The sequence below is a fragment of the Cyprinus carpio genome, unplaced genomic scaffold, assembly GCF_018340385.1.
Source record: "Cyprinus carpio isolate SPL01 unplaced genomic scaffold, ASM1834038v1 S000006749, whole genome shotgun sequence".
Classification (NCBI taxonomy): Eukaryota; Metazoa; Chordata; class Actinopteri; order Cypriniformes; family Cyprinidae; genus Cyprinus; species Cyprinus carpio.
The window spans coordinates 294,762-307,133 of NW_024879348.1; the positions used below are offsets into that span (position 1 = coordinate 294,762).

The 12,372-nt window shown below is 36.3% G+C and overlaps 1 pseudogene; it reads right to left on the minus strand.

Moving 5' to 3' along the window:
* Positions 1–713: 713 nt before the first annotated feature.
* Positions 714–12,014, minus strand: LOC122144662 (annotated as a pseudogene).
* Between the last annotated feature and the right edge of the window lie 358 nt (positions 12,015–12,372).

The following is a 12,372-nucleotide window of genomic DNA, read 5'->3' on the forward strand; positions in this document are numbered from 1 at the left end:
GCAGATAGAATTCAGTATATGTTACTGTATCATAAAACAACTAATAGAAAGTATTATTTGCAACTTTTTTTTTTTTTCATTGATTTACCTCGATTTGATTATCTGGAATCAATGATACATCCAGAGACCTTCCACCAGCAGCACGATAATAACGAAAGGATAAAGTGGATAAGTGCAAAACACTGTTATATGCTGGTGGCTGTCTGGAGTTTTTAAAATGAAAGGAATTTCAAAGACAAAGGTCGAAATGAAAGAGTTAAACACGAAGTTGTACTGAGAGTTAACATATTCAAAAACCGCCATGGGAGATATTTTTGCTAAATGCAAAATTTACAAGAAAGCAATTCCTTGACTAAAGACTACTATTACTTGAAACTATAAGAGCTTAGTAGAAATTTTTAGAAAACAATAAAACAAACTTTTTTTTAATGTTAGGGTATGTGACTGTGCTATGTTCATTTAATTTGATTGTATCTTTAATGTACTTGTGTATTATAATATATATTGCTGCATACATATTGTTTTACCACATTCATCAGGGTCCCTGCTAAACTAATGGTTTCTGACTGAAATTAATTACATGGATTGCATATCTCAAGAGTATCTATAGGACCTGTTTTGTTTATTTTTATGTTCCTATACATTGCGTTGTCAAATGAAGAATAAGAAACAACTATTTTAATCAGATAACTCACACCATACTGTACATTAAGACATTCAGTCATCTTCGGTGAGTCTCCGGTCAGTAAAGTTCATCAGTCCCCATCATCCTCCACGCTCTTGTGTGAATGCACAATACCGTTTCCCTCCCGCTCCAGCCGGTCCACTGCTACGCTCTCAAACGCCCTCCTCATTTTTTTTTTCTGGTTTTTTTCCTCTAAGACCTCATTAAAGCTGTCCACGCTGAGCGAATAAAGTCTGCAGTATGTGTCCGCTCTGACACTGGCTGTACGACGTCCACGAGTCAGCAGACAGATCTCTAGAAAACAACAAACAAATCATCTCAAATCAGTTCTGTAGCAACCGTCTATTGTTGTTCACTGTGCTATTATCTACCTCTCTGTATTCAGTTTTGGTCTACTACACAATAGTATCTGTGTACTGTATGAAGTTTTTATCTGGTTCAAGCCAGGAAAAAAATCAAACTCACCGCCGAAGTAGCAGCCGTCATTCAGTTTCTTCTCTTTATTGTCATGAGTGATCACACTGACGCAGCCATGCTGGATGAAGTACATCTTACGTCCGAGCGTCCCTTCACGGATGATCATATCACCCGGCTGAAAGACCTCGAAGCGCAACTTTGTGAGGAGCACTGTGACAAAGTGAGGATCCGCATTTGCAAAGAGTGGCATGTTAGCCACCAGGCCACGGCAGTTATAGTTGACAATCTCCTGCAGGTCAAACACACAGTACAGGATGGATTAGGAATACCAGTGTAATCTACCAATCCATCGAGCAGTTTTAGTCCCACGTTTAAGTTCTAAGTCAGCTAAGAAATGACTTAAGATTAAGGAGTAGATGGATGAGGATTTGTCATATTTAATTGAGATATGCTAAGATAAAAATTTGAGAAGTAAAACCTTTTTTTAACTTTTATTACATTAACCCATATGAATTACTATTAAATTATTGTAAAAAACTATAGGCAAATGATTTTAGATCAACTACTTTACCTACCTTTTTGTCGTGTGTCAATTTTTTTTTATATTTTTGTAATACTTTCAATGTGGTTGTGATTTTTTTTTTCAATATATAATATTTTACAAAATATATGATGCGATATATACATGTGAAAAATAATTTTTTAATATTTATTATATACATTTATATAAATCATTTCAGATGTCAAACAAGTAGTCTGGACAAATGTTTACCTTATGTAAATATATAGTTTGCGTTAACTTATTTCTGCTCATTTCACATTTTTTTAATTACATCCATCAATTTGGGAGATAAAATACAAGACTGAAAACCATTTAAACCAAAGCTAATCAATTTACTTTTAAATAATCAAATGATAAATAGTATATTGTTTTGCTATTATTAAATTAAATACGAATTTATTAATTGTCCAAACAAAAAACAGACATTTTGTGACTGACCATTCCCAATCGTGAATGTCAACCAAAATAAGAAAAGTTATTTCTGAGGTGGAGCAAGTCATCTGACCAAAACATGAAAGAAAAAAAAATATAAGAGAAACCTCTTTAAGTGGGTCATTGAGTTCTTCGAGGATATTTTCTTCATCAAATATCTTGCCCTGGAAGCGGTGCTCATAATATTCGTGGATCCTCTGCCTCATGTTCAGCCGCAGCTTGTGGAAGGACATGTACTGTTTCCACCTGTTTTGTACTGTAACAAGCCAAACAACAAAACTGTTGACAAAAGGGAAAAAAACAATGTCTCAAAAATGCTTTACTGAGCTATATGTACCTTCTCTTGATACTGCCGATGGGAAGAATCCAAGGACTGGATCAGGTTGGTGGCATTGCCCAAGAACATGGCATAGCAGGTGGCGCCAATAATCATGCTGATCATCGTGAGCCAGACGTCAGTTGGTCCCCTCAGTGCCTGAGCACCATTATCCAATACACAGCATATGGCTCATGGGCCATAAAAACAGCATAGGAGTATTGGACATCCCAAGTGGAATTCTGACAGAGAAAGACATATTGCAAATTTAAACCAAAATATAAATGTTTAACAAGAATTTTCTTTAGGTAGCAGTGAAGTGCTTTTTTTTGTGTTAGTTTACAAACTAGTTAACAACAACAAACACTACACTACACTACCCAAGATCCTCAAAACATACCACCCATATTGTTTTTTTTTGGCGACCCAGCAGTTTTTGATGGGAAATCTTGCAACATGGGCACCATGAACTGCATGCAGCCATCCCAGTGACACAGCAGCAGCATCATTCCAATCAGATTCACTATGCGAACTACTGCGCTGCGCAAGGTCATAGGTCATATGGAAGATCTGTAAAAAAAAAAAAAAAGTATAATAATAAATGATAGAGATACAGTCAGCACTAGAATGGTTGTGAAGATCAGTCATGTTTACTGTTTGGAAAAGTTTTGACAGGTGAAATCCATCATTTTCACTTAATTTGTTAAGTTGTGACGTTTCTTCCTGGGTCCAAAGCCTCTACTCGTTTTAAACTGGACAATCTCAACAGTCATTATTGACAATAGCCAATGGACACTTTTCTACCCGCAAAATGTCTATAATGTAAACACATAATTTTTTTAGGAGAAAAATTATTCTCCTAATAATTTTCATGTTATGGGGAATAAATGATAAATGGCATTTTCAAATTCCAAATAAAAAAATATATAAAATAAAATCATTTTAAAAATTACAAGTGAATTCTAGGCATAACGACATTATAACGTATAATTATAGGTACAAAAAGTAGGGGGTTTTCAGTTTCACCCAAAAATTAAAATTCTGTCATTAAAGGGTTAGTTCACCTTTCCCAAAAATTTAAAAATTAGTTTTACTCACCCCGAGTATCCCATATGTATATGACTTTCTTTTCTTCTTTCGAGATGAATCCAGTCGGAGTAATATTAAAAATGGTCTTTGATCGTTGCATTGCTTCAATCCCAAAGACGTGAAATAAAAAGCGCGCCTTCCATAAAAAAAAAAGTGTCTCACATGACTCCGGGGGGTGAACAAAGTCATCCTGTAGCGAATCGATGCGTTTTTTGTAAGAAAAAAATAGCCATCTATTCAAAATGTAATAATCATTTTAATCTAGCTTGCGCTCACTTGTAAACGAAGCAGATCCGGGCCGTAGGATGTATGAGGTCAGCTTTGCGTATGCACCGCTCAGAAAGTGACGCACGCGGAAATGCAGCTGAGATCAAAACAAAACATGGTCACTAATTGGAGTACAAAACGAGGATTTGAAAAGAAGAATTTCAGAGGATTTCAATATAAGCCAAGAGGAGACTGGTTTTCCTCTGCTAAAGTAAGGAAACTTTGCTTCTTTTGATCCTGTAAACAAACGTTGGTTTTTACGAGACTCAGCGGCGCACTACGCGCAACACGGACCTCCATACGTCATGCTCCCGGAACAGCTTCTATTTTACACAGTGAGCACACGCTAGATTAAAGTGATTATTAATGCTTTGAATATAGATATTTTTCTTACAAAAATGCATCGATTCGCTACAGGAGGCCTTTGTTCACCCCCAGAGCCGTGTGAGACAGTTTTTTTTTTATGGAAGGGCGCTTTTAATTTCAGGTCTTTTGGACTGATGCACTGCAACACCCGTTTAAGTGCCATTAAAACAGCTTGAAATATCAAAGACAATTTTTAATATAACTCCAACTGGATTCGTCTGAAAGAAGAAAGTCATATACACCGAGGATGCTTCGGGGGTGAGTAAAAAGCAGCCTTATTAGTTCACATTTTTGGGTGAACTAACACTTTAATCATCATGGTACTGTTGAGAATGTGCATCAAATACTGACACAGAAGAGAAGAATTGTTGAATAAAGTTTTTTTTTTCTGTGCACACAAAAATTATTCTCATACTGTAGTTTCATAATATCACGGTTGAACCACTGATGTCACATGGACTATTTTAACACAATGTCCTTAATACCTTTCTGGGCCTTGAACTGTCTATGCAGGGTCAGAAAGCTATGAATTAATCAAAAAATGCCTTAATTTGTGTTACAAAGATGAACAACGATTTTACGGGTTTGGTACGACATGAGGGTGACACAGAACCTTCATTTTTGGGTGAACTATCCCTTTAAAATTAATCTTGAGATTTGCTAAAGATTATATTTAACAGTGTTATTAATTATTAGTGATTCTAAAACATTAATTGAGTGTTTATATATTGGCAAAAGGTAATGTAAATGTAAAATCATTAAGCTTCTCCAGTATATTAACATCAAACAAGGACAAGGAGAGACTGAGACTGACTTTGGAGGTTTGGAATCAGGTTTGTTATGGAGAGACAAAATTTCTTGTCACTGGAATACTGTAAGTCATTTCCTAAAAAAATCACTGTCATAGTGCATTTTAATTTTTCCCCATCAGACAAAAGTCAAATTTTCTGCAACTATATTTCGTTCTTTGCTATTTCTAAGTCTCGATTTCCTCTATAATAACTATTCTCTTCCTGTCCTGTTTTGCTCACCTCTTCCCACTGATGAATGTAACGTATAAGTCTGGACAAGCGCAGCAATCTGAGCAGACTGAGGATCTTGGTGAAGCGTACGATGCGCAAAAGCCCTGGCGGTGCGGTACACTTCTGCCGACTCAAGTCGCGCCTCTATATCCACCACCAGGAAGATGTAGTCCACCGGAATGGAGGAGATGAAATCCACCAGAAACCAGCCTCGCAGGTAACGCCGACTGATCACTTTCGGGTCCAGGATGATTTGGGGAGTTATCGCCTTCCATAATGCCGGTACGAAAGTTAAGGACGAGGTCAACCAGGAAGAGGGTGTCGGGAGGCCACGTTTGAAGGTGATGACACGGAAGCGTATTCTGATCCTCGAAGAAAGTGATGCCCCATGGCAAAATGATGAGGTTGCCCATCATCAGGCACAGCATCACCAAGTCCCAATAGAACCTGTGTGTGGAGATGCATGATGTAAGGAAAACAAAGGATTTGAATTCTGGAGTACTGTATGTACATAAAAAATTCATATCTACAACCAACCATGTCCATTCAAATTATGGATTCAGCAATGCAACAATTCTGTGCAATAATATAATTTTTTTTTGTATATATATAATTGGCTAACAAACTGATAATGTTTTTTTATATTTCCTCTAAAATAAAAATAAATAAATTTAATATTAAAAGTTCAGTTATGAAAATGCAGTACATTAAACGTGTTTATTAAATTGTAAATTTAAGTGTGTCTTAAAAAGATTCCTTTAAATGAGCATTAGATGACAATAAAGGGTAAAACAATTTAAAATAGGGAAAAATGTAGCATGCATGTGTATGTGAGTATGTGTGTGTAAATATATATATTAGGACCAGAACAGAAAGAACCTGTCTGACAAAGTGAAGCATGCTTAAGGATCTAAAGAAATTCAAGAACAGATGAGAAACAAAATAGTTAACGTATCAGTCTGGAAAGGGTTTATAAGCCATTCCTAAGCTTTGGGACTCCAGCAAACATGGTCAGAGCCATATCCACAAAGGAGAAAACTTGGAAGTGGTGAACCTTCCCAGGAGCGTCCAGCCTGTCAAAATGACTCCAAGAGCACAACAACAACGCGATCCAGGAGGTCATAAAAGAACCCAGAACACATCAGAACAGAACTTCAGCGTGCCGGCCCTCACTTGCCTCAATTTAGGTCAGTGTTCATGATTAAACAATAAAAAAGTCACTGGGTCAAAAACGGCATCCATGGGAGAGTTTCCCAGGCAAAAGCAACTGCTGACGCAAAAAGAACACAAATGCTCATCGCCTCACATTTGCCAAAACCTATCTTGATTATCCCCAAACTTTTGGGCAAATATTCTGTGGACTGATGCGACAAAAGTTTGACATGTTTTTGGAAGGTGTGTGTGCCCATTACAATCTGGTCATAAAACCAACACAGGCATTTCATAAAAAGAACATCATACCAGCTCAAATCATGGTGCTGGTAGTGTGACTGGTCTGGTGTCTGGCTGGATGACTTGCCATAATTAATGTAACTCATGAATTTTGCACTCTAAAACCCGTGAAGAGATTTGTCGCCATACATGTCCGCCGTCAGTGTTGTGAACTCAAGGCTCCAGCGCCACTTGGGTTTATGCAGCAGGTACAAAGATCCCAAACAGACCAGCAATCCACCATCAAGAATGGCTCAGAGCAAACAAACAACACATGAAGGTTTTTGGAGTGGCCAAGTCAAGTCTGGGGTTTAAATCTGATTGTAGATGCTGTGGCATGACACTTAAACCGTCCCATTCTGCTGCCTCGACGTCGAACTCCTCTCCAATGTGGGCTGAATTAAGACAATTCTGTAAAGAAGAGTGGGCAAAATTTCCTCCACAGGGATGGGGAAAGACTCAGTGGGCACCTTTATCGTTAAATGCTAGAATTGTCAGTTGTTGCTGCAAAGGGTAGCGACAACCAGTTAGATTTTGGGTGCAATTACTTTTTCCACGTAGGGTCAGGCGGGTTTGGACAGCTTTTTTTCTGCCGTATACTTAATCAATTATTTCAAAACTGAAACTGCATTTTGGTATTTACTCATGTTATATCTTTGTGTATTATACAAATTTGTTTTGATGGTCTTAATCTTTTTAAGTGTGACAATTGGCATAACATTAGAAAAAACAGAAAGGGGGCAAAACTTCTGTTCACAGCACTAAATATTATGGAATAATACTGACAATATAAAATATAAGAAAATATCAGTCCTCTGTATTCATCTGTAATCCGAACACTAATAATTTTAAACTTAAATGCTACTTTGTTTATTTATCTTTAAATATTTATTTATTTTATTTTTGATGCGTATTTTAATAGCTATGTTGCCATCCCTTCTAAACTAATAAATACATATAGGTTACAAAAAATGTGAAGAAAAATTCAGTGCAGTATTTCCTTGTGGTTTAAGATCCAGCTGATCACCTAAAGGTCAGCGGTTGTTGAACCCGTTCTTTTCCAGGGTGCTTATAGGGTGACTGTCACCTGTAAACTTAATAAATGCGTCCTACCTTATGGCGGATCAACGTTGTTTTCGTGGAAATAAATTCAACCAGTCCCAGACGTTTGGCCGATAAAATAAAAGAGTTTCTAAGAACAAATATGTGAACTTCTGTAAAGCACACCTCTGGTTATCTATGACAAATGAAGTTTATAATGGACATAAATTTTTGATTCAGAAGTTCAAGCACGTTTCATAAGTATCAATATAAGTATCTACGACGCTTGAGTGACCAGGTTTAAAGTACGTCATTATCACGTGTTTGCAAAACATCCTCTCCTCTCTTAAATTACTTACAAGTGGTAATGGAGAGTCGTAAACATATCTGTACGAGTATGCGACTGTTTAAACTGGTATGCACGCCTTTTACACACTATCGTACATGTACTCGGTGGTTTGAAGTTTCCATCTGTGGCTCAGCATTTTCCAAAGCAAGCGTTCAGTCACTGGAATGAATGGGTAGTTTGAATACACTGTTCTATGATATATATCATATGGTTGCATTTGATGTAAGAATGAAGCAAGAGTGAAGAAATCAAGGTTTATGATATTATATCCGGCAACAATTCCAGTTGATGACAACGACTGACCCTGAGTTCGAGTAGATTTGAGGCACTCTTTAGAATGAAAGTTACAAACTCGTTTGATATTTCTTGTCACAGCCCTATGAAAAATAAATATACTAAAATTATTGTGAAATACATTCATTCATGCTACGTATATTACAAAAAATTTACCTTCCTGTACGTTACTGTAATAAAAATGAAACTATATACGAAACAGGAATACTTAAAGTCTGCTAAACGGAACAACTATTTGGTACTTTAATGCTCTTTATTGTGCAGAATAGTGCTGATGTCCAACGAAGATATTCCGCAGTATATCTGATTGTGGTTAAAGTGGAACTTTGCAAAGTAACTTCAGTTACACATCTTGCATTTTCAGACATAAATCCTCAATCTAAAGTGATTATTAAAACACATTTTAGGCTTAATATTAAGAAATGTGCATTTGCACAAAGTAGTACCCAATAAAGTTTCCATTATAATTGTAAAAAGTCATAAATATGTGACTATACTTTGTTTAATAACTGTCTTTTAAATATATTTACTTTTTACTAGGAAATCGTGGCTAACTCTACTGAGCCTGTGCATGGATTAAAAAATTTACAATTTTGTTTCATGTGAATGAATGAATATAAATTTATTTTTAACCATCTTTACACCATCACCCAACTCATATAGTCTATCAAGCTGACCACGTCAGTTAGCTAAATAAACCCTAATTGTTGTGATTCAAGTTGATGACCTTTATTACCTTCATCATATTTTTCCCCGGTTAAAAAATTGTCAAAGAATAGTATGCTAAAAAACTGTTATAATAATAATGTTATAAAAATTCTATTTGCATATGATTCCTCTACATTTAAATTATTCTCCATTATGTGCTTCATCATGTTTTTATGTGAGAAACAAACAGTACATAGAGCATCCTGTCTGTGTATTGTTAACTAAAACTCAAATTATATAGGTTTTTAAATCTGTTAACTGAAAATAAAAGTACTAAAAACATTTATAATTTTTACATGTGGTTGTTTAAAGTTGAAGTACTAAAAATTACTTAAACTGAAATTACCGTTATCACAAGTCTTAAATAGACATTTTAAAAAATGATCTGTGATAACCGAAATGCTCTTGTTTTGCAGTCACCATCATATTTCCTTTCCCCTTTTCTAAAAAAAGTATAGAAATTTAAGTTAAAAAAAAAAAAAGTGTTGAATGGTTATCTGGAGTTAAAGTAACTAACAACCGTGTTACAAACAACTAGGCCAAGAAATGTAAGATCATGGATCCGTGTTGATAACATGGTAACAGTAACTTGGCTCATGGGTTTTGTTTTTACTGTGGTCCCCTAAAACGACGACTGCTGGCACATTTAAACAATTATATAAGTAAAAACAAGACATAGATGATGATGATCTGGTGATTCTATTGCCTAAAATTAATTGGGAAGATTTGAAAAATGTTGTTTTTTAAAAATATTTTTTTCTCTTTGAACAGGTTTGGAGATTGAGTTCCTCTTACCCATCATGTCTTGCTTTCTAAAAAAAACGCAATTCTGTTTATATCCCTTTACATTCTGCTGCTTTTTGCTCTGAGTACGTGTGTTTCAGACAAAGGAGCATCAACCTGGACTCCTCTGTACACGCGGTGGGTCCTTCCAGCCATCCCACCGAACGCTGACAACCTTTTCCCCCAGCTAATGGTCACTCTATTAAGGGAAAGCACTTGTAACTGGACCTGGCTGCATTGTGCGTTTTAACTGTAGTGATTGAAAGGTTTGTGCTTTAAGACACCTGATTTGCGGCGTAAGTGCTTGTTGACATTGTATGCTTATTGATATGCAATGTTTGTGTAAAAGGACCTTTAAATCGCATTCAGGTGTTTTTCTTACAGTACACTATTTGTATACTACATTTAATTGTTATTCATATTTTTACAACTGAAGAAAGGTGTACTTGTTGACTTTTTGAAATAAGTCCACTTCACTTCTAATGCTACGGCCCATCCTTTAAGCTTTTTTTTTTATAAAATCCTTGCTTCCAGATTGCTTCCTTCAACTGCAAATCACAATGAGATTTATTTCACTCACACCTTTTATTGTTTATCAGGTAAAAATCTTAAGTTATGATGTACTACAATCAACATGATCACACCATTCTTCCAACACTGTACACAATCTGAGCAACCGAAACATAAACACTTACTCTTCAAGCCGAAGTAACGTTGCAAGACTAATAGTTGAAGCACCACTTATAATTTGTAAAAAGTTTAAAATTCTGTAGATAACTCTACACTACACTCCACTTCTGAAAACAGTAAAACTAAATAACACAAAACAAAAAATGACAATATTGATGTGCCTTCAGTGTTAGATAAAAAGTATTTATAAATGTGTTTTAGCTGAATTTTCATGTTCAAGTTGATGATTAAAAGGTCTGCCATAATTGTAACAATTACCAAAAATTTATGTTAATTAAAACATATAATGCACTGTATCAAGTATCATAAAAAGTTCTATGCAAAATATTATCTATATTTACATTTAAATTATTCACAATTATGGCGCTTCATTTCACTGTTTTCACAATGTATATGTGAGCAGTATTGTTTATTGTGTAACTGAAACAACGCGGGGAGAAACATTACAAACCATTACATTAACTTAAATGAAATGTTTAAAAAGAAAGATATAAAGATATATATATGGTTAGGTTAGTAACCTCCATTTTTCATTTTTAGTTTCCGTTGAAGTAAACTACCAAATTACTTAAACTCAAAAACTAAATAGTAACATTTTATATAATTACCTATGAAAACCGGCAACATGACTATATATAATATAATAGATATATATCTCATATATATAGTATATATATATCTTATAAAATAAACAATCCAATCCAAATATTATTAATCTAAAATAGTATATTAATTATTACTAAAATAATAGTGGAAGAACAAAGTGTAACATGGAAAACTCATAGGCGCAAAAAACATTAAATTAAATGAAATTAAATATTTTAAAAAGCCACAGAAAGCACCTCCCCAACAGTTGCCTACACAAGTCGGGGTAACAATCAACTGATCACTTTTAACAAACTCGTCCTGACATCACAAGATATCAAGCTACAGAAAGTAACAGCAAAATAAACAGCAGCTTGTGCAAATAAAAACTAGCAAACATAATTATGCACACCCCATGCCCCCCTAGTTCCCCATGTTATTGCACACGCCCGCTAAAACCCCAACTTTGTTCAGTAGCCTTCTTGACCTGAACAATTCGAAAAATGACTCTTTTTGCTTTTATGGGTTGGTTTGACTTAAAAATTCAGTCCCCTATTAGAAACAGCATCAATTTTGTTGCCATACTACTGCGTAAATCAAGAACATCTGTTTATTTACCTTGGTAAGACTATATTTTCTTTGAGTCTGCTGTGGCATTCACACAACAACTCTAACCCTTGTTTGACGTTCTGCCGAGTCATATTTTGCCCGTCCCCTGCGTCACTCACCTGAAGTCACTATATATGTGAAGTGTAATAATCCAAACCCCTAAATGACTTGAGCCGTGCCTGCTCGGCTGTCAACACACCGTCGCACTCCCCACACATATCGCAGTAGGAGAACTTGTTGACCCCCGTTGCTGCAGGGCATGGAGCTGAACTGTCTCTCTGAGACATGTTGACTGGGTCAGCGAGACCCTTTCCTCTGTTTCGGGGACGGCTTCTAGGGCTCCTGCAGGCCCTGTTGACCTCTGCCATGGCTTTGTCGAGGTGAGGCGGCGGGATGTGGTCACAGTGATGGTTGCTGCTGTGCCATCTAACCCTGCGGTCACCTCAAGGGATTTTGAGTGGGACTGCGGCCCCCGAAGTCTGGTGTGTTTCCTGTTGGTTCACAGAACAGACAAGCAAGCGCCCTTCGGCTCACGTCCTCTCCTCCTCGCAGTAAAGTCCCTGGAAGAGGAACGCCAGTTGGTTAAGGAGAAGGCTTCCTCCTCTGGAGCAGAGCTTCGAGTCACCATTTGAAAGCCGGAAGGCTGTCCATCACCATCCATAATTTAGATCTGATGTTAACGCGCAGGTTCAGGCTGATGACTACTATTTGGCAGGGTGGAGTCTC